Source organism: Tursiops truncatus, chromosome 5 (assembly GCF_011762595.2).
Source record: "Tursiops truncatus isolate mTurTru1 chromosome 5, mTurTru1.mat.Y, whole genome shotgun sequence".
Lineage (NCBI taxonomy): Eukaryota > Metazoa > Chordata > Mammalia > Artiodactyla > Delphinidae > Tursiops > Tursiops truncatus.
This window is the reverse complement of record NC_047038.1, coordinates 1,867,040-1,887,007: the sequence shown is the minus strand read 5'-3', so window position 1 is coordinate 1,887,007 and position 19,968 is coordinate 1,867,040. Positions and strand designations below refer to the sequence as shown.

At 62.6% G+C, this 19,968-nt stretch overlaps 1 protein-coding gene across 1 annotated transcript in view; it reads right to left on the bottom strand.

Moving 5' to 3' along the window:
• The window catches only part of SH3BP2 (SH3 domain binding protein 2), a 39,581-nt gene extending 23,061 nt beyond the window's left edge, over positions 1-16,520 (bottom strand). Inside the window, exon 1 of the mRNA XM_033856561.2 lies at positions 16,396-16,520. The gene's annotated coding sequence lies outside the window, so the exon portion shown is untranslated. The remainder of the gene's footprint in view (positions 1-16,395) is intronic.
• Between the last annotated feature and the right edge of the window lie 3,448 nt (positions 16,521-19,968).

Below are 19,968 nucleotides of genomic sequence, written 5' to 3'. Positions count from 1 at the left end.
AGGAGCCACAGCCTCCCCTTGCCCCTGCCCCAGGAGGGCCACCAAGTACTATCCACAGCAGAGGCAGAGTAGGCAGAGGGCCACACCCGCTGGAGCCCCGGCTCAGCACTAAGAGGCCTAGGGGCAGTCACGCCCGAGCAGAGGAACAGGGGTCTCCGTGGAAGTCAGACCTGCGTCGACTCCTTCCCCAGCCCTACTCCCTCTGGGAGTCTGAGGTCAGGATTCCCCGGGTTGCTTTGCGACCTCTGAAGGCCCCGCCACTCCAGGCCTCTGTTCCTCCCTGTGCCCTCCCATCTCCCGAGGCAGCATTTCATCCCTGCAACAAATAACGCAGCGATTCACATTCCTCAAACAGAGGACATTCAGGGTCCCTCCTTCAATAGTGGGAGCTCCACGACCTTTCACACTGTGCTGAGAATAACCAGCCCCCAAGCAGCAAGATGTGTGGGGCTGGGGCCCCTGCCCTCAGCAGCTCTGGTCTTCCACCCAACCCTCCCCAACTTGCAGCTCCTCCCCCAGCTCCCAGGGCGCTGCCTCTAAGTTCCAGGCTTGCGGACCACCCACCATGCCGGACGCAGCACACTTAGCAGGGGGGGTGGGACTAGACAGCGGCGGGGCAGGGGCCAAGAGTCGGCCTGAAAAAGTGGAAGGGAGAGCCTTCTGGGTTCCAGGGGTCCTCAGCCTGCCCTGGAGCCAGGCAAAAGCCCAGGCAAATGCCCACCACCTCTGCAGCAGGCCATGGAGCCTGCCCCACCCTGATGCTCACAGCCCACTCACCTGCGGTGACCCTGGGGATGCTAGGGTTCAAAGAGCATGGCACTGGCCGGGCCAATGGTCAGGGAACAGAGGTGTGGGGACTGGAACCACGTCCCTGAGAACCCCAGCCCGGTGTCTCCCGCAGTCTCCCAGAGCCCTGTGCCCAGTCCGGTGCCCACCTGTCACCTTCATGCCAAGGAGGGCCTGCCAGGCTCAGGGAGGGCCCTGGGGCCGGGGAAGGGTGGCTGGCACCTCCATTCGTGTGAAAACCTCAAGCTCTCAAAATAAGACGCTTTGCATCAGTCCCTCACAAAGGAAGGGCCCAAGGCCACCCACAGCCACCCACCTACTTAGTCCCCACCCTCCGGGGCCAGGGCCACCAGCCTTTCCCCTGTCTGAGCCTCACTCCTCTCTGCACAGGTGCTGTAAGCTGCCTTCCTGCGCAGGGCTGCAAGGATTCCCGGGTATTTGGTCCTGGGTGCCATCCAGCTGGGCAGAGGGAGCGGGTGGCATAGAGGGCAGGGTCCTGGTCATGCCACCCAGTGTAGTGGGCTGAGTGGGGGCCCCCAGAGACATATGTCCAAGTCCTAGACCCTGGGAACTATGACCATGACCTTATTCGGAAAAAGGATCTTTGCATATGTAATTAAGGATCTTACCATGGGCCCTAAATCCAACAACAAGCATCCTTATAACAGACAAAAGAGAAGGGGGAAAAAAAACCCGGAAAAAGAGATCAGACTTGCGGTTACCAGAGGCGGAGGGTGGAATTGCAGGAAGGTGGTCAAAAGGTACAAGCTTCCAGTTATGAAATAAATAGGTCCTGGGGGTGGAATTGCAACACGGTGACTGTAGCCAACAGTGCTGTATGATGTGCAGGAAAGTTGTAAAGAAAGTAAATCCTAAGAGTTCTCATCACAAGGAAACATTTTTTTCCCTTTTTTCTTTTCTTTTTATTGTCTCTGTATAAGAAGGTGGATGTTAGCTCAACCCTATTGTGGGAATCATCTCACAGTATATGCAAATCAACCATCATGCTGTGTGCCTTAAACTTAAAAATAAAAAGAGAGGGCTTCCCTGGTGGCGCAGTGGTTGACAGTCCGCCTGCCGATGCAGGGGACACGGGTTCGTGCCCCAGTCCGGGAAGATCCCACATGCCGCGGAGCGGCTGGGCCCGTGAGCCGTGGCCGCTGAGCCTGCGCGTCCGGAGCCTGTGCTCCGCAACGGGAGAGGCCACAGCAGTGAGAGGCCCGCATACTGCAAAAAAAAAAAAATTATAAAATAAAAAAAATTGAAAGAGAGAGAGAAAAGACACAGAGGAGAAGGTGATGTGAAGACAGAAGCAGAGATTGGAGTGATGTGGCCATAAACCAAGGAAGCTGAGGGCTGCAGGCAGCCACTAGAGGCTGGAAGACAAGGGAGGAAGGAAGGATTCTCCCCTGGAGCCTCCCGTGGGAGCGTGGCCCTGCTGACACCTTGATTTTGGAGTCTGGCCCCAGGACTGTGAGAATAAATTGCTGTTTTTTTCAGCCCGCAGCTTGTGGTACTTTGTTAGGGCAGCGTGGGAAACTATTTTACACGGGGACTGGCTGAAGTTCTTCCCCTGGATGAAGTTCTTCCCCTGGATGAATTCACAGTCAGTTTGAAGTCCTGGGCGTGCCAGCAGGGCGAGGCTCGCTCTGTGTGAGGCATCCAGCTGGATAGGGTAAATCTGAGCGGGTTTCCACAGCCTCACCACCTCCCACCCTTCCCGTGCACGGGGTCGGAGGCCACACCCAGCCTACACCCACCAGACTTGCTGGGCCCACCTCCGGACCCTGGTTCCCACCCCTGGCCAGCCCTTCCTTGGCTCTGTCCAGCCATTTCCACCACGAAGCAGAGGCCAGGCTGGTTCCCTGGCTGAGTGTATGGGGTCTGGCCCCTGCTTGCTGCCCTGAGCCCTCGACTCTGGGCCTGTCACACAGGACCACCGTGCCCCACCCTGAGTACGCGCAATCTTCTCCACCTGGAAACTATATCCTCTCCAACAAATGCTCCCTCATCCTCTGAAAACAGAACCATCTAGAACCTCACCCCCTCCTCTGCAATCTCCAAGTCAGTGGCACAGCCTTGCCCACCAGGGTGTCACATGTGTTTGCATCCCTAGCACTCCCCATGGGCCTGGGTCCCACTGAAGCCCCGGAGCCCGGTGCCTGGCCCACAGAAGGGGCCAAGAGCCCGATGGATGGGTAGACAGATGGGTCCAGCGTCACATCTACACACACAGCCATACCCCTGACGTGGCTATGCAAGCACATGCCTGGCCCTCAGAGCCAGAGTGAAGCACTAATTAGACCCCCACCAAGAACTGACGCCCAGTGGCTGTGGCAAAGTCCCATGGCCCAGGACCCCCCCACCGCCTAGTGAGGTAAGCCGCCAGCCAGCACTGGGTGAGCACTGGAGTCTGCTCATTGCAAAACAGAGAACAGGCCAGCATCCCCCGAAGACAGCAGTGTGCTGGGGTCTAGGAGGCCCCCAGGGGCTTCTCAGGGCTACCCAGGGTGGAGGCGAGAGGCAGTCCAGCCACTCCCGTGTCGGCGGCAAAGGGAATTAGGGGAAGTGCAGAAAGAGGCCCACATGCACAGCTGCCCACATGGAGCCTGGGCTTCAGAGGGTGGTGGCCAAATGGGGTTTCTACTCTGGGGCCCTCGGCCCTCGAGCTCTGTCCCCATAGAGGACTCGTAGAGCCCACGTATCCCTGGATGCCCCCCACCCCGCCCCGTAGCAAGTTGGGGCCCTCCTCTCCAGGCCTGGCGTCTCTGCCTCTAGCAAACATTCCCAAACTGAGCAGCATCTCTCAAGGGCTGGGGTCGAGGGCTGGATTAGCCTGGGGAGCAGAGCTGGGGCCCCTCAAAGAGTCGGGGCTGCTGCGCACCGCACACCAGGTGCGGGACACACTCAGCAGAGCCCTGGGGAGGAGGGAGCTCGGGGCCTGGCCAGGAAGGAGCAGCACATGGGTGGGAGGGAGGATGGCTGGGCAGGGGCTCCAGGCCCAGGGTCCCTGTCCTTGGATATGGCCATGGTGGGCAGAGGTCGGTCCGGGGGAAGCATAGGTTAGCATCGTCACTCTCTTGTCTCAAACCACAAGCCAGCAGAGGCGTTTCAGGATTCACACTTCAGTTCATCATGACACTGACAAGTTTCCACTTTTTAATTGCTTGAGGAAAAAGCTCTCCAGAGTGCTGACGTGTGGGCCAGGTCCGCCCCCGTGTTCCTGGCCCCTCGCCTGCCCGCGGAGGCTCACTGCTGCGCATCACAGCCAGCAGGCACCACAGGTTCCCAGCCCCGCCCGCCAGGACGGGGCTGCTCCACCATGGGACCTCGCTAGGCAGGACGGCGCGGTGGTGATGGCTCAGGCTTCCTTGGGGACAGGATGGGCTCAGTCCTAACCTTGAGGCCCACAGCTCCTGTGCGGGGCTGTCCTGAGGGCCACCGGGCATGGCTGGGGGTCAGGGTGACTCCAGGGATTCCGTGGGCCACGCCGTCATCACCGTCGCGTCAGGAAGGGAGAGCGCTCTCCTGAACCTCCCCTGCACAAAGCCAGGCGACACCTTCCTATCCTGCCCCCGTGGGTCTGGAGCCCCGAGTATTCCCGCCTCCTCGCTCACCACTGGCCCCATCTGAGCCAGGCTTGCAGGGTTGAAAATTCCACCTGAAGGTGACGGATACCTTTGCCCAGTGCTGTGCTCAGCCTGGAGCGACATCTCCCTTCCCCTTGGTCCCACCCCTGCCACCTCCGCCCCATGTCCAGACCCACTACCTGCACACACAGCCCCTGCCCTTCTCCTGCGTAGGCTCCGCCCACGTGCAGGGCCACACTGACTGCGGCATTTTCAGCCTGTCTGTTGACTTTCTGACCCTTCTTCGATACAGCTCGATGGGGGGTGACATGACAGCCACTCCTTGTGTCTGTCCCCTGCAGTGTCCCCAGCATGAAGCTGCCCTGGGCACCTCCCGCAGCATGAACAGATCCCACCTCCTTAGCTGGACACTCCCGACTCCACATGGGGTCCCATCACGGAGCTCGTTCACTGAATGAAACTGTTCATCTCTCCCTAAGACCCCCACTGCTCTGTCCCTGGGGGGGCCTCTGGCTGCAGTGACAATGCCTAGTGCGGGGGCTCTGCCACCCACGAGCAAGGCCTGCACACCCCGGGAGTGACCTCGGCCAGGCGCTTGACCTCTCCCAGTCTCACTGTCCTTGTCCACAAAGCGACCAGCAGGCACCGGCAAGGCAGGTGTAGGGCCTGGACAACGCACCCTCACACCCCGAGCGCCCGGTGGGCTGAGCCCCAGGCAGACCAGGCTGCCCGACACTGCTGCCCACCCTCCAGGGGCCAAGGGGGTGTGGCTGGGCTGGAATCTGCAGAGCCCCGTTGTCAGGTCGCCCAGAAGGGGACAGACCGTCTCCTCTGAGGTCACTCCTGGCAGACGAGGAACACGCAGACAGCAGGACTTCCCCAAACCCAGCCCGCTCCACCGTCTTCCCAGCGGCCACCGTGCGTGCTCCTTGGGTCACGTCACCGTGCCTCCCTCAGCACTCCAGAGCCTGGCCCTCAGTGGAGGGTCTGGGCCCCGACAGCAGCCCCAGGCCTCAGGAGCACAGGCTACCACCAGCCAGACCCTCCTGGGGACACATGTACATGTCACATCCTGTGGGGCCACGTCCCCACTTGCTGAAGCCAAGGCAGGGGGGTCACAAAGGCTGGGGGGTACTTTCCTGTCTACGGTCCACCTCTCGTGACAGGAGGGCCAAGTCAGTGCGCCAGGGCCGGGGGCACCCTCCGGGAATGTCCGCCCAGTGCCGAGCCGTCAGCCCCCATGGCCCACTCAGTCCCCGGCGGCCCGTCTCCTGCTCTCCCGATGAGGAAGCTGAGGCTGAGCGGGCTGCAGCAGTGGCCACACAGCCAGCACCACCCATGTGGCCCAGAGCCAGGGCCACTTCACCCGCCACATGCAGCCTGACACTTCCCACCAAGCCTGGGTCTCAGGGGCATGAGGAGGAGCCCCAGGGCCTACTGTCAGGAAGGATGCCAGCTCCCACCCGGCAGAGAACCCAGCAGCCCAGAGGAGGGCTCCAGGCTCCGGCCAGAAGGCTGGGGCACACGGGGCTGGGGATGCGGCACATGCCAGCCTGTCCTCGTGAATTCAGAGTCTGCTTCTGTTTCACACGTATCTCCGGAGCCCAGGGGGAGCTCGTCAGGAGACTGTCCCGGCCACAAGCCCCCACCCTGAGCCCTGTTCACCGCTGTCCCCGGTGCTGGGACAGAGGGAGGCCATCAGGGCATCGCCACCTGTCAGCAAACGCCGCACCCTTCACCCCCGGATCCAAGCTGGGCTCCCGATCTGCTGGGGAGGCAGCCACCTCTGACTCACATGCTTGTGACAACGCTTCCACCCAGATGGGGTGACACATCAGGCAGCGTCCGCACGCCATAGCCAAGCAAGAAGGTTACACGGAAAGTGTCTTGAGTAGCAAAGAGCTTGTGCAAAGGGCCTGGGGTTGGGGAGAGAGGAGGTATCCAGAGAGACCTGGCCCCACTGCTCCTTGCAGGAGCCGAGGGTGGAGGCCAGAGGCTGGCCCTGACAGGCACGCTGCAGGGACACTTGCTGTCCGCCGGTGCCAGGCCAGGGCAGCTGTACGAGCCCTCCACACTGGCAACCACCAGCTGGGGCGTCCCAGCGTAGGCCACCAGGGGCACTGACCTTGACACCAGTAGCATCTGTTCTTTTACTCATCTCTTTAGGATCTTTCGTGCCATGGTGGCCTCCCTCAGACCACAGGAACCAGAAAATTCCTGAGTACCTTACAGCATTTCACCAAGTCAGGGCTCCCGGGTCAGGACAGGACAAAGGGCATCAGGACCCAGGGGCATGAGGTGTGGCCCCGCATCTCAGCTGCTCCATATACCTCTGGGGGTCCCTGGACCACTCACTCACCTAGGAACCTGGTTCACCAATTGTCCAGCAGTATTTTGGTCTCCTGCCCACCCTGCCACAGGCTGGAGCCCGTCAAGTCCAAGTCCATACCACAAGGTCCCTTCCTTCCTTCTTCTCACTTCAGCAATTTAGGGTTTGGTGTCTCTTCAGTTTTAATCCGTTTATTTTTATCCTTTTATCACTAATGTTCATTTTTTTTCTTGGCCGCACGGCCTGCAGGATCTTAGCTCCCGGACCAGGGAGTGAACCCCGCACCCCCTGCGGTGGAAGCGCAGAGTCTTAACCACTGAACCACCAGGGAAGTCCCCCTAATGTTAATATTTTTAGGCTGTTTTCAAACATTTTTTTCTTTGACGCTGTAGATTAACCTTCACTCTCTGAGTTTTCTATTTTTATATATATATATTTTTTTAATTAATTTTTTTTTGCGGTACACGGGCCTCTCACTGTTGTGGCCTCTCCCGTTGCGGAACACAGGCTCCGGACGCGCAGGCTCAGCGGCCATGGCTCACAGGCCCAGCCGCTCCACGGCATGTGGGATCTTCCCGGACCAGGGCACGAACCCGTGTCCCCTGCATCAGCAGGCGTACTCTCTACCACTGCGCCACCAGGGAAGCCCCTGAGTTTTTTATTTTATTGCATTGTTTCTGCTTTTGCTCACCTTTTATTCCTCGGTCAATTTTAAGTTGGCCTCAGGAGGGTCTTGCCCTCTCACTGGCTACTTCCTGGGGTTCCCCGCAGGCTTGGGGGGGGCGCCCTGTGACGGGGCAGCCCCTCCGCCGGGCTGCCGTGGATGGGGGCTGGGGGAGCAGGCCGCAGCCACTCCCAGGCCTGGGTCTCTGGCTGGACAGAGGCAGGGGGACAGAGACACACCCAGAAGGGAGGGAGCCAGAGAGAGGCCACGGGAAGAGGCACGGACTTGGGCGGGGGGGCAAAAGATGGAAGGAGGAGCAAGCCGGCTCCCCATGCGGTGTGGGGACCCGAGAACGCTGTTCCTCCTCAGCCTGGGAGCCCTGGGCCGGGCGCTGGATGGATGACTCACAGCCCTGGCTCCCCTCCGAGCCCCTCAGCTGGGCCCACAGGGGGCCTGGCTGGCCTGACTGTTCCCAGGCACCCTCACACTGCCCCATTGTTCAGAGGCCCAGTGAGGAGAAGGGTCTGGCGGTGGGCCCAGGATGGCGGGAAAGGGGCCCAGCCCCAGCTCTCCTGCCCCTCTTGGGCAGCCTTGACAGACAGGACAGGGGACAGGAGGGGGTGGGGGAGGGCTGTCTCCATCCAGCCACGCTGCCATCCTCCCAAGGCCGGTGGTCCTGCAGGATGCTGCGCCCCGGCCCCTCTCTCTGAGCCGCTGTCCCAGCCACAGCTGGGAGGCAACTCTCAAAGGCAACTGGGCTCAGTCTCAGGTTCAAGGCCGTCACCCCGTTGGTGCTCAGCCACGATGACGGACAGCTCGCACGCCTTCCCTGACCGCCTTCCCTGACCGCCTCGTGCTGTCCCCACCCTGCAAACTGAGGTCACCCCGGGACACCCTGATGCCCCACAGTCAGGCTGGGGAGTGGTGCCCTCAGGGACCTCAGAGCCCAGTGCAGGGCTGGAGGAGAGGGCCCCTGCTGAGGCCCATCCCTCCGCTCCCTTCCTCCAGGCCCACCCCTTCCACTGGCACAGCAGCCTTAGAAAGCGTCCCCAGATCCCACAGGCAAAGCGCCCGCGGGGCCCCTGTGGACAAGGCAAACGCTCTCATCTAACCCTCAGCCTAACTAAGCCTCCCAGAGGCAAGGTGGCTTCTGACGGTCAGCAGAGCCAGGGGTCAAGCTCCCGAGTGCCAGCCCTTAAGGCCTCCTCCTGGCTGGGGACCTGCCACCGGGTGGGGGACGCCTGCACCGGGGGGGGGAGGGGCACGGCTCGGTGGTGCTATAGGGACACCCTCCCCTCCCCAGGGAGACAGCCATGGGGTCACACCACTCTCGCCAGAAAAGCCAGCAATGAGGACTGGGTGTGCGGGGGACGGAGGGCAGAGGCAGTACGACCAGAGCCGGGTGCTACCCGACGTCTGCCTTCCCCCGGCCCTGGCGGCCCCTCAGCGAGAGTCACTGACTCCACCCTGGTCAGCTGAACCCCTGCGCCCACGGCACACCTAGCCCTCCTGCAGGTCCAATTCACCTGCTTTTGCCCAAGCTCCTACAGCCCCTGCTGCGGTGCGGTATGTGCGGTGGGGGGCAGAAGGCAGTCTTAAGACCCCAGAGTGAGCTTTCAAACCACAAACCAGCCCCTGCTCAAAACCCTCCCACGGGGGCTTCCCTGGAGGCACAGTGGTTAAGAATCCTCCTGCCAATGCAGGGGACACGGGTTCGAGCCCTGGTTCAGGAAGATCCCACATGCCGCAGAGCAGCTAAGCCCGTGTGCCACAACTACTGACTGAGCCTGCGCTCTAGAGCCCGTGAGCCACCACTACTGAGCCCACACGCCACAACTACTGAGCCTGCGCTCTAGAGCCCGCGAGCCACAACTACTGAGCCCGCAAGCCACAACTACTGAGCCCACGTCTCACAACTACTGAAAGCTGTGCACCTAGAGCCCGTGCTCCGGTGGCAAGAGAAGCCACCGCAATAAGCCCCCGCACTGCAACAAAGAGTAGCCCCCGCTCGCCACAACTAGAGAAACCCTCGTGCACAGCAACGGAGACCCAATGCAGCCCAGAATAAATTTAAAAATTTATAAATAAGTAAACTTATAAAAAAACCCTCCCATGCCTGACCTCTCAGCCTGGCCCCTCCTGCCCCCTTCCTGCTTCCAACCCAAGAAGGCCCTACCCCAAATGGCACCTCCTACACCATTCTTGGGGGCCGCCCCCCTTCAGGGCGAGAAGATGCCTGCTGCCTCTGCAGGGCTGGGCCTGGGGCTGCCTGTGGGGGGGGCCCCCGCGGGTCCTCCAGGCGGCAGGGGCATCAACACGGAGGCCACTGGGGTGGGGCCATCCCCTCCTGCTTCCCAAGGCCTCACTCTGGAACAACTTCCTGTTGGTGCCCGGCTGGCAGGAACCTTGGGCTTGGGGCCTCCTAGGTCCTGCGTGTGTGCGGGGGATCTCGTTCTCAACGCTCTTCCTTCCCCCGCGACTTCCTGCCCCAGAGCAGGCACGGCCACCACTGACCACAGAACTTCACCCTCCTAGTCACATTCTCGAGAGAACGGAAGGCTGATCTCAGAGAGCTCCCGTCCCAGGTGGCAAACCTTCCAAGGCTGGTGCCCAGGAACCCTAGGATGTCTGGGCAACTCAGGGATGGGCTCCATGCCTCACTCCATTTTATAACAAGTGGACACCAGGGCCACCGGCGCTGAGGCCCAGCTGGGCCAGAACCCGGGCCCTGAGCGCAGCCTGGGGCTCCCCCTTACCCCACCCTCAGGCCCGGCACACCTCCTCTGACAGAAGGACCCGGCATCGGCCTCCTCTGGCAGCTGCAGCCCAAGGTCTGGAACCAAATTAGGCTGGGTCCTGGTGAGGCCCCGAAGGGAAGTGATTCCAGAGTCTCCTGCCCCCGTGGCCCACCCCTGAGCAGCTCCCCTGTGTGGCAAGGAGCCGGCACTGGGGGCCCCAGCCCTGGTGCAGCAAAGTGCCAGGGTGGGGTCCCCTGGAGCAGCATATCCTTCCCCCTGGGTGAGCTTCCAGAGAAGTCAGGAGGTGGGGGTTTGGGGGAGGACTTCGTAGGGTCCGGCTGCTTAGTGGGGCTGCAGCACAGCATCGACAAGCTCCCGAGGTGGGGGCTGTAGGGGTACGTGGTGGTGATACCTCCTGTGGGAGGCTGAGGCTCTATCCCCAAGTGCCTTCGGCCCCGCCCAGATCTGGGTGGGTCAGCAGGGAGGCTGTAGTGGCCTGGCGCTGACCCTGGGGGCTCTGAGGCCCTCTCGTGCATCCAGCTCACAGCCGGGCACCACCATGGATCCCGCCCAGCACCCGACGGCCACCCTGCGCTCCTAGAGGTCTCGGGCCAGATGGCGATGGCAATGGGAAGCCGCCTCTCGTCCTGTGCTGAAGGGCAGGGGGCGCGGTCACTCCGTCCTCTGCCTACCGTGGTCAAACCCACCAGCTGATCACTGACCTGCCTGCCAGGGCCCGGCCCCCAGCACTGTGTCTGCCTGGCCATCAGGGGACCCAGCGGCTCTGTGCCAGCTGCCCCTTGAGAAAGGGTCTTCCTTTTCTGGCCTTAAATAGGAGGAGAGGAAGCAGCTGGGGTTACGGAGGACATTCCTCAGGAGACAAGGTGAGTTTCCTGGCAGGCCTCCCTCCCCCTCCCACCTGTCCACGCAGGGCTCCCGGCCCGCTTTTCTGGCTCCTTCCCCACCACTCTCCTACTGGTGGCAGATCTAATCTTGCCAGGCCCCATCTGGGGCACGGGGTCTCTGGGACCCACAGACCAGGTCTCCGCAGTGGCCGGTGGGTCAGGGGAGTTCAGGCTGACCCCAATCTTGGCCCCAACATGTGTCTCTAGGAAAGAACAGCCACGGAGAAAGGAACGGCTTCCACTTAGGGTGGGGCGCCCCAGACTCCCCGCCTGTCTCCCCGTCTGAACCACTGCTGGGGCCCCTGAGACCAGGTGACCTCAGTGGTGACTATTAAGGGCTGTGGCTGCTGCAGCCCACGGCCTGGGGCCGTGATAGAAACCTGGAGGGGTTCACACAAGGCCAGAGCACAACTACCCACTGTGATCTGATTGGAAACATCACCAGCCGGGCGGCGGACTCCTTCCAGGATAACGGGGCACCTGTGTCTCTGATGTGGAAGCAGGAGGTAAACACGCCGGGCTTCAGGTCTCTGGGAGCTCCTGGGATGCTCTACAGGGGGTCGTCCCTCTTCTGGGCCAGACCCACATGGGCACCGCTGGGCAAGGGCACTCAATTGTGTCCCTGTCCTTCATAAGTCCCCGGTTGGGCAGGGAGAAGCAGATAGGTACACAAGGTGACCAGGGAACGGGCTGGGGCTTGTAGAAGGCACCTAGCTCCGGGAAGCAGGGGCAGGGGCCAGGGAGGGTCCCTGAGCACCAAGCAGGACAGACACTTATGCCTTTTATTAAACTGCTTCCGAGGGAGAGAGTGGCAGGGTGGGCCAGACAGGCTGAGCTGCTCCCTATCCACGCCTGGCCCTGGGCTTGGTACACAGGGCACCCAGCATGAACGAGAGGAGCAGAGGTCTGGGGGCAGCAGCTTTCTGAAGGGCACAGGGGCCTAGGCAGGGAGAGCTGCCCCAGGAGTGGAGCTCGGAGTGGGGTGGCACGGGCCCAGGCGCCCAGCCAGGGCCCTAAGTGGACTGTGGGTGCTGCCCCTGGCTCCCAAGGCTTTGGGGTCAAGCCAAGGCCTACCCTGGTATTCCAGGCCCCTAGGTCGACCCCTGACCCCACATCACCTTGCAGGGGGCATCCAGCAGTGAGGGCTGGGGCCACAGGGGCAGCCGGGGTATGAGGACACAGAGCTCTCTAATGCCACAGAGCAATGTTGCCAGATTACAACATCCCCTTGGGCAAGGCTAGAGGAAATCCCCCAAATGGAGCTGCAGGGTCAAGGGCAGGGAGGCCCCAGCCTGGGACAGGGCTCCAGATTCCACAGTGGGGGCTCCTCTGCAGCATCTCATTTAACTTTTCCGAGGACACCATGAGTTGTAACTGTTTTTAACCCCATTTCACAAGGCGGGACGTGAAGTCCAGAGAGTCACTGAGACTTGAAGGGGACAGGCTGCTCCAGTGCTGGGAATGCGGCCCCCGACTACTTCCTGGGAGGAGCTGTGCTGGCTCCAAGAAGCCCCTGGGAAGCCTTCCCTGGGCCGGCCCAGCCCCCAGCCGTGGGGCAGCCCACCCTCCTCCCAGCAGGCACGGAGCCAACTCGGAGCGCTCACCCGTCAGCCTGGCAGCTCCTGGGGACAGGGACCTCCCCTGCCTCTGCAGGTTCCAGCAGGCAGACGCCCCACACCCCAACCAGCGGCCTGGAATATGGTTGGCAGTGGGCTGCCCCTACCCTGTTTACTGCAGCCAGCATGCAATAAACATCTGATTCACAAGGAAGCAGAGAGCACTTCTCGGAATTGCAGCACAGCTGCAGGGGAAGGAGTACGGATACCAGGAGGGTGCCCTGCCAACCCCTCAGGCCCCGCCGACCTCCCCAAGCCAGTGTCTCGGCCACTGAGCCCACACCCTTCCCAGAGGCCGGCAGGCAAGGATCAGTGACTGGGACCCGCTGTGCCTAGCCCACGGGGGCCAAGGATCAGTCGCCTCTGGACCTGGAGACTGGGTGAAAGAAGCCCAGTCCTGCCAGCAAGTTCCAGCATGGTTCATGACCTGGGACGGGGACGGGCAGGGGCTAAACTGCAGGTGGCCCCAAAGCTGGAACCTCAGGGCTTCCCTGATGGCGCAGTGGTTGAGAGTCCGCCTGCTGATGCAGGGGACACGGGTTCGTGCCCCGGTCTGGGAAGATCCCACATGCCGCGGAGCGGCTGGGCCCGTGAGCCATGGCCGCTGAGCCTGCGCGTCCGGAGCCTGTGCTCCGCAACGGGAGAGACCACAACAGTGAGAGGCCCGCGTACCGCAAAAAAAAAAAAAAGCTGGAACCTCAGAAGTTCTGCTGCCCAGGGAGAAGCTGGGCAGTGGGGGGACCTCAAGCACCGTGAGGCCCTCTCCCTGATGAGGGCCCAGCCTTGTTTCGCACTTCACTGGGATGGCGCCTGGAGTTCAAGGGCAGCTCAGGAACCTGGCTCCCGAGCCCAAATCCTTCAGTGTGGCCCAGAGCCAGGGGCTTGTATCACTAAGGAGGCTCAGGTCTCCTGGCCGTGGCTGAGAGGCAGCTCCATTTCTCTCGGCATCATCCTGGCTGCCCTCCGGTGCCTAGGCCCAGGGGTGGTAAGGAGGCACCACGAGAGTGCCCTGCCAACCCCTCAGGCCCGGCCGACCTCCCCAGGCCCCCGCCTCAGCTACCGAGCCCACACCCTTCCCCCTTCCCGGAGGCCAGCAGGCAAGGACCAGGAGGTGGGCGCTGCTGAGCCTGCCTGCCTGAGGCTACAAAGAGCCCAGAATGCTCCCCCTCCCCACCTCTGGGACTTAAGTGGCCCACATGTGGGACTGTCCCCAGCCCTTGGATGACTGGTCAGGGCCACTGGAGAGATCCAGAGGCCTTTTGGAGACAGGCCACCTACCTGTGGGTAAGATTCCAGCGTCCTGACAGCCCCCTCTCCCTGCCTAGGCCCCTGTGCACTTTCATCCATGCCCCCATCCACACTCTCACCACATCCGGTGCACACCAGGCCACTCTGGTCAAACTGGTCTGCCACTCTCCCCGCTGCCAGCCTCTGGCTCAGTCTCTTCCTACCTTCATGGTTGTCCGCCTGGCTCAGACAGCCCTCCTTCTGATTGCAAACCCTACTTTCACTGGCCACCTGCCGCCCACCTCCCTCAGCCAGGCTGCCGACTGCTGACCATGCTACCTGGGATTATTAGAGAACCACATATGTGCATGCCCAGGCCTTACTGAGGCCATCTATTAGCCAGCCAATGAGGGGAGAGTGGGGCCTGCCAGTCACTGACCCTTGGTGTCCCATGATAGAGCTTCAAGGACAGAAACCAGGAGGACCCAGGTGGTTCCCTGAGCATGGCCACTCCTAAGACACTCTAGCCTTTGCCATGAGACCCAAGCGGGCAGGGACCTAGGAGCCTGCCCTTTGCCCCAGATCTCTCCAGGCCCAGTCCCACCCCCACTGCTAAGCAGAGGTGGCCCAGCTATCCCTGCTCTCCAGCCCTGAGGGCCAGGGAAATCACCCCCAGTGGCTCACAGTTACTGAACACCAATCATGTGCCACCACCAGCCCCTGGACATTCAAAACCACCTATAAGGCAGAAAGTGGTTCACTACCCCCATTTTACAGATGAGGAAACTGAGGCTCAGCAGTGTGAAGCCCCCTGGCCAAGATCACACAGCTAGTAAATGGTGGCAGCCGGATTCAAAGCCAGGACCCAGCCACTCTGTGTGTCTCTCTGTGCTCCCTCAGGCTTCCCCCATGTAGGCCTGCAAGCTTGCAGGCAACCATGGAAGGGGAGGGATGGTGGTGGCTGACTCAGCATCTCACTTTCCTCTGTCCATGTGAACAGGAAGGGCCAAGGGAGGTTTGGAGCCGCCCACCCTCCTATCTCTCCCAGGCTGGCCTCCTTGTTGGGCTCCTCCCTGACTCTGCAGGCCTGAGGGACTCTCCAGAAAGGCCAGGCCCTCTGTCAGCACCCCTCTTTCCTGATGGCCAACAGGGACTAGCCTGGGCCATCTACCCATCTGTCCTTCTGCCTGCTGCCTCTGGCCAGGGTGTGCCCCAACACGGGGAACAGAGCCAAGTAATGGAGTGGTGGCTGGGGGGGGGGGGCTGGGGAGGGAGGGGGAATTTGACAGAATTCTCACCTTGGAGCCCCCATCCTGGCCTCCTGGTCTACCTGGAGTGGAGCCCTGACTCCCAGAGGGCCCTCTGCGTGGGTGCCCTGGATATCGGACACAGTGGGAGGAGAGCCAGGAGATAATGGAGCCCAGCCCCCTCCTCTGGTCTCGCAGAGCCTGGGCCAGAGAGGGCAGAGGGCCGACCCAGGGTTACACTGAAGTCAATGCTGGGCTAGACTTAAACCTGGAAATCTGCGCTGACTCCAGGACTTGCCATGCTCCCTTGGCTGTCAAACTGTCGTGAAAAAATTCTACACATCATCATCACGGCAAGTAACGTTTCCTGAGCCCCTCTGTGCTAGGGCCTGGTTACCTGCCTCGTCAGCAAGAGCACATGCGTGTCCTCGACTCGGCAATCCCAGGGGTCCCACACGGAACCCCGCCCCAGGCCAGGGTCACTTGGAGGGGCCCTTTACTCCGCATGACCTGACCAGCAGGCACGGACGTCATCAGTGTTGACAGATGGGCAAACCGCGGCACAGAGAGAGGATGTGAGGCGCTCAGGGTGCAGCGGGGCGGCAGGGGGAGTGAGCTCCAGGCTCTGCAGCGGGGCTCAGGCCCCCTCAACACTCCCAGTGGGAACACTGTCTGCACTTCACCAGGGGAAGCGGAGGCCCAGAGCAGCAGGAAAGAGCCGGGCTGCTGGGAGGGGCCGGCCCACATGTGGAAGGACAGCTGTCCCTGACCCCCAACTCTCTGACACTCGCTGTCCCCCAGAATAAGAGTCGCAGACACCCCCAGAGCCACTGGGCTATCAGTCACTCACACTTCAGTGTGAGTCAGCTCCAACAGGCAGCTTTTCTCCACCCTTCGTTGCGCGGCTTGAGGGAAGGAAAGTTTGGATTACCGGGAGGAGGTGGAAGCAAATTCCCCGCCCGGGGCCTTCGGAGGCCGGGATGTGTGGGTCGTGTAATGCGGGCCTGCGGCGGTCTGCGAGCCCCAGGGGCCTGGGAAAGCGGAGGCCAGAGGGACGAGGGGGACGCGGGACAGACGCGACGCCTTCGCCCCCGCCCCTAGGCCTCCAGGGTGCACCCCGCGCACCCTCGAGCCCGTGCGCTTCCTCGGGCAGTGGCGCCGCCAGGCCTGGCGCGAGCTGGAGCTGACCGCCCCCCGCCCGCCCTACGTAGATGACCCCGGCCCCGGGGACTCCGGCCAGCCCGGAAGACTCGATCGCGCCCCGCCCGTCCGCGCCCCGCTGCCGTGCCTTACCTGCCGAGGCTCTGCTCCCAGCCCGCGGGTCCTGCGTCCCGGCAGCGGCTCCCGGCTGGGCCGCCAGGCTCCCGCCCTCCCGGCGGGTAGCCAGGAGCCAGGTCCCGCCCGGAGCTGTGCCCGCCCCTTCTGCCTGGCCCCGCCCCGGCCCCGTGCCCCGCCCCGTCCTCCCGGCCCCGCCCCTTCGACCTGGCCCCGCCCGAGGCTCTGGGCCGCGCCCCTTCTATCCTACCCCGCCCTTTGACTCCCCTCCCAAAGAACCTGGCCCCGCCTCCTCGCGCTCCCTGGGCCCATCCCACCAACTCCTTTTGCAATGCGGAGGTCGCAGACGCAGCCTGCCGTCCTCGGAGTTCGAGGTTGGGTGCGGGGTGGGGGGTCAAGACGTCGGAGTCCGGGGGATCCCCACCTTTCCCCACTCCTGGTCCCGTGGAGAAGGCGGGAGTTGGCTGCGGGTGTGGACACGCCATCCCTGCACGGCACACGATAGATGCGCCGTAAATAAATGCAAGTGTCACCTGGTGGCCCCACTGGAGAAGGCGCTGCCCCCCCAACCCACTGATCCTGATCCTGCAGCAGGAGGCGGCCTCTGACTCAGGTCAGGAGGCCAGGGGCAGGGGCAGCGGATGACCCCTCCCCCGCCCCCGGCAGAAGAGGGCTCGCTGGGAACCGAACCTCTGGAACCTCGCCCTTGTTTCAGAAGGGTCTCTAGGGCACTTTTCAGCCACTTCCAAACGGGGACCCAGCCCTTGTACCAGGTCTGGACTCCCAGGGCCCAGGGTTCTGGTTCCTAGAGTGCGAGGCCCAGAAAACAGGGTACTTTAAACTTTACCTCCTGGGAGGTGCCCATCCAAGGCCCTTCCCCACAGCCATGGGGGGAGGGGGGACACAAGTCCAGCTTTAGACCCAGGTTACCCTGTTTAAGGGGCAGGGGCCTAGGGAAAAGGGGGCTTGTCAGATCCTATAGGGGAAAGGGCTTTCTGGGAGGAAATGGCTTCCTGAGGGGAGCCCCAAGGGGTGGGGTAAGTGGTGGAGATAGAGTGAAGGTATTCTTGGGAGAGGAAACAAGGCCAGCAAGCTTGCAGGGGACTGGAGCCTTCCAGGGCAGGGGTCAATGGCTTGCGGCATGGTGCGGTGGAGGGGATGGGATCCCTGGTCCCAGAGCCTAGGAAACTGTGAGCAGGGGAAGGACAGGATCTGGCTGGGGCCTGAAGGGGCTGGGAGGGAGAGCAGAAGGCCAGCCCAGCAGAGGCTGAGCCTTGTCCGGGTGGGAGGCCAAGGTCTGCCCCTCTGTGCTGCACTGGGTACAAAGGGCCAGAGTCCAGCAGGGCAGCAACGGCAGGGGCTGGACCAGCTACTCCAAACCAGGCAGGGTGGGGGGCATCCAGGGGCTGGACTTGGGTTATGCTGAGGCTGAGGTCCCTGAGGGGTGCTCAGAGTTGCAGCTGGACAGAACTTGGGCCATGTCACTGTCCACCTGTCCCAGAGCTGCCCAGCAACGGGTCCCACACCCCAGAAAGAGGAAACCTGGCTGCAGCAGGACACTCGGGGTCAGAGAAGTTAACTGAGGGTGGGGGGAGGTGGGAGAGGCCAGAACCAAGTGGCTGTGTCCACTGGGAAAAGACACCACTGTACCCTCTGGCAGCTTGCCCGCTTGGCTGGGGACGGCAGGAAGCGAGTTCCCACCCACCCCAGACCCTCCAAGGGGAGGCCACTGGGAGTTGCCCTGGGCTGGGGCTCTGGCTCCACAGCCCAGCTGGTGAGGGAGGGGAGTGAGTGAGGCTGAGGCGCTCTGCCTGCTGCGCTGTGGGGAGGCCAGAAAGGCTGCTGCGGTGGCTGTGAGGCCGGGGCCCGGGGCTGGGACACGCTCCAGGGGACTCGCTGCCAGTTTGTGCCCTGGCAGGGAGGACAGGCTGGGCAGAGGCCGTCCACCTTGGGCTCCAGGCCATTCCCACATCCCAGCCCGGCCCTGGTGCTCTCTTGCACCGCCTTGCCCTGTGCGGGAGGTGGATGTGTTTTGCCTTTGCTGGAACCAAAGGGGAGGGCAGCAGAGTGGGCGCCAGGGCCAGAGAGTGGGCAGCGGAGGATGGCTCACAGGATGACCGTGCGCTGGGCTAGATATGGGGCGTGTCGTCCAGCCTCCGTCCGAGCCATAGCTCCTGCTGCTGGTTTCCCCTCTGCCCCCCGGCCTCCTCCCTCTTGCATCGCTCCTGGGCGCACCTGTCAGCCGTCTCTGGGTCCCAACACAGGGTCCTCCTTCCTGCTCGGAGGCTGCCCTCAGCGGGTGGTGGCCCAGTCCGTGGGCTTGTAGCCGGTGGCCCGCTGTGAGCACCCGGAGGGCAGGGCCTGCACCCACCTGCCTGCTGCACCTCCTGCCCAGTTCCGGCCCGGCCTGAGTGCGTGGGTCAGCACCTCCTCGCCATCGGCCAGCGGGCCTGAGCTGGCCCTGGTGACCTGGAAGGGCTCCCCCGGCCGGGGCCCAGCCTCTGCAAAGCCCCAGGGCAGGAGAAAAATGGAGTCATGGGGCTGTAAGGCCAGCTCAAGGGCCGGCCAGTGCCCCCCCCCCTTTCCCCACAGGCTGCACCCTGACTGCGGGCCTCCATCAGCACCCCCAAGCCCGGATCAGCTGCTGCTTTTACTCTCTGAGAGGTTTGTTTGGGTGAATTTTCTACCTACCAGGCGTCAGGCAGGCCCCACTAGGAAGATCTATTTTAAAACACCAGACCCGCAGGTGGAGGATGCGGGGCCCACGCAGACACTCGTGTTTCTATTTTTACTGCCTCCGGAGCCCAGTTTGGAGCTTGAAAGCAACCCATTCTATTTTGGGTGGCTTCCGCCCTCGTGGCGGGGAGGTGGGTGTTTTGTACACAGAAGCCTTCTCTGCCCTCCTCCCTCCCAAACGCTCACGTCCTGGCAGCCCCTGCCCCCCCACCCCGTGGACCATGTGACTTCCAGGAAGGCGCTGGGGTCGGGAAGGGGAAGCCCATGTGGGGCTTGGGAAGGGGAAGCTGTGGCCCTCAGGACGCAAAGGCCTGACGTCACCCTCAGGGGGCCCCAGTGGCCTCCCCAGCCCGGGGTCAGGGGCAGCCAGCCCTTCCCTGGACAGTGCTGGACACTGGGATGAGGTGCCTGAGGTGAGAGGGGGTGAGGTAGCCTCTGCAGCTGTGAAGCCCCCCTGGACCAGAGGTGGGAGGAACAAGGGTAAGCCTGGGCGGCTCCCAGGAACACGGACCCCCAGGAGGGACTCAGCTCCCCAAGGCCTGCCCTGCAGGCGACATCAGGCTGCCTGGCAGGAGCCCACCAGGCTCCCGGAACCCACTACCTGGCTGGCCCCCTCTCTGGTTCTGGGTGGGTGTCCCCAGACTTTCAGCCAGTGGCTCAGCCCAGGGCCCCAGGGGGCCACCCCCTTCCCACTTTCCCTCGTCCAGCCTCAAGAGTGGATTTTGGCCTCCATTTCCACTCCTGTGTGTCCCTCAAACCACGGTAGGCCGCTTGAAGGCCCCCAGCTGCCGCCCTAGGTCACTGCCCTATTAAACATGCCACCATCTGGCCCATCAGCCCAACTTGTGAAAGGCA